Source organism: Ailuropoda melanoleuca, chromosome 16, assembly GCF_002007445.2.
Source record: "Ailuropoda melanoleuca isolate Jingjing chromosome 16, ASM200744v2, whole genome shotgun sequence".
NCBI lineage: Eukaryota > Metazoa > Chordata > Mammalia > Carnivora > Ursidae > Ailuropoda > Ailuropoda melanoleuca.
This window is the reverse complement of record NC_048233.1, coordinates 71845108-71847969: the sequence shown is the minus strand read 5'-3', so window position 1 is coordinate 71847969 and position 2862 is coordinate 71845108.

Genomic DNA, 2862 nt, shown 5'->3' with positions numbered 1-2862 from the left:
TTATCCAGCTCAACTCAGGGGACCGGCTGAAAAAGGGGTCCCCTACTCCTCCGCCATCTTTAATCCTCTCCCATTCTCACGATTTTTATTCAACATAGTACTGGAAGTCCTAGCCGTAGCAACCAGACAACAAAAAGAAAGAAAAGGAATCCAAATCAATAAGGAAGAAGTCAAACTTTCACTGTTTGCGGATGGCATGATTCTTTATATAGAAAACCCAAAAGATTCCATCAAAAAAATTGCTAGAACTGATACACAAATTCAGTAAGGTCACAGGATACAAAATCAATGTACAGAAATTTGTGGCATTTCTATACACCAATAGTGAAGAAGTAGAAAGGCAAATTAAGAAAACAATCCCATTTATAGTTGCACCAAAAGTAATAAGATGACTAGGAATAAACCTAACCAAAGAAGCGAAAGAACTATAGTCTGAAAACTATAAAACACAGATGAAGGAAATTGAAAATGACACAAACAAATGAAAAGACATTCCCCATGCTCATGAAATGGAAGAACAAAGATTGTTAAAATGTCTATACTACCCAAAGCAATCTACACATTTAATGCAATCCCTATTAAAATACCATCAGCATTTTTCATAGAACTAGAAAAGCAATCCTAAAATTTGTATGGAGCCACAAAATACCCTGAATGGCCAAAGCAATCTTGAAAAACAAAAGCAAAGCTGGAGGCATCACAATTCTAGACTTCAAGTTATACTGCAAAGCTGTAACAATCAGAACAGTGTGGCACTGGCACAAAAAAATACACACAAAAGATCAGTGAAACAGAATAGAAGACCCCGTAATAAATCCACAATTATATGATGAAGTAATCTTCGACAAAGTAGGAAAGAATATCCAATGGGGGAAAATACACTTTCTTCTACAAATGTTGTTGGGAAAACTGGACAGTGACATGCATAAGAATGAAATTGGACTACTTTCTTACACCATACAGAAAAATAAACTCACAATGGGTAAAATACCTAAATATGAGACCTGAAACCATAAAAATCCTGGAGAGGAACACAGGCAATAACTTCTTTGACATCAGCTGTAGCAAATTCTTTCTGGATATGTCTCTTGAGGCAAGGGAAACAAAAGTGAAAATAAACATTGGGACTACATCAAAATAAAAAGCTTCTGCACAGTGAAGAAAACACTCAACTAAAAGGCAACCTATGGAATGGCAGAAGCTATTTGCAAATGATAAAGGGTTAGTATCCAAAAAATATAAAGAACTTATGCAACTTAACACCCCAAACCAAGTAATCCAATTTAAAATGGGCAGAAAACATGAACAGACATTCTTCCAAAGAAGACATACAGATGGCCAACAGACATGAAAAGATGCTCATTGTCACTTATCATCAGGGAAATGCAAATCAAAACTACAGTGAGATATTACCTCACACCTGTCAGAATGGCTAAAATCAACAATACAAGGAAATGTTGGTGAGGATGTGGAGAAAAGGGAACACTTGTGCACTGTTGGTGGGAATGCAAACTGGTGCAATCGCTGTAGAAAACAATATGGAGGTTCCTCAAAAAGGTAAAAATAGAACAAACTTATTATGATACAGTAATCACACTACTGGGTATTTACCTAAAGAATACAAGAACATTATTTCAAAGGGATACATGATATATGTACCCCTATGTTTTTTTTGCAGCATTATTTACAATAGCCAAGATATGGAAGTGTTAACTGTGGTATATATATATACCTGGAGATATATATACATCTCCACAGTGTGTGTGTGTATATCTATGTATCTCTCTATATATCTCCATAGTGTGTGTGTGTATAAAATGAGATATTATTCAGCCATAAAAAAGAATGAAATCTTGGTATTTGCAACAACATGGATGGATCTAGAGAGTATAATGCTAAGCAAAATAAGTCAGAGAGGCAAATAGATGATTTTAGTCATATGAGGAATTTGAGAAAGGTAACAAACAAGCAAAGGGAAAAAAGAGAGACAAATCAAGAAACAGACTCTTACTTATAGGGAACAAACTGATGGTTGCCAGAGGTGAGGGGGTGGGGGGATGGGTTAAATAGGTGTTGGGGATTAAGGAGTGCACTTGTCATGATGAGCACAGGGTGATATATGGAAGTGTTGAATCACTATATTGCACATCTGAAATGAATATAACACTGTATGTTAACTAACTGGAATTAAAATAAAAACTTAAAAAAACAGATCTTGGATATTGTAATCTATCCTTATATATGCTATATATATTACATTATATTATTAAAGTATATGTAATGCATTATATACATGTTATGTATAATCCTTATTTTTTACATATAATATAATCCATGATATATATCATGTATTTTATTTTATTTTTCAATTTTTATTTATTAAAAAAAATTTTTTTTTATTATGTTAGTCACCATACAGTACATCCCTGGTTTCCGATGTAAAGTTTGACGATTCATTAGTTGTGTATAACACCCAGTGCACCATGCAATATGTGCCCTCCTTACTACTCATCACTGGTCTATCCCATTCCCTTACCCACCTCCCCTCTGAAGCCCTCAGTTTGTTTCTCAGAGTCCATAGTCTCTCATGCTTCATTTCCCCTTCTGATTACCCCCCTTTCTTTATCCCTTTCTTCCCCTACTGATCTTCCTAGTTCTTATGTTCCATAGATGAGAGAAATCATATGATAATTGTCTTTCTCTGCTCGACTTATTTCACTTAGCATTATCTCCTCCAGTGCCATCCATGTTGCAGCAAATGTTGAGAATTCGTTCTTTCTGATAGCTGAGTAATATTCCATTGTATATATGGACCACAGCTTCTTAATCCAGTCATCTGTTGAAGGGCATCTCCTCCTTCCA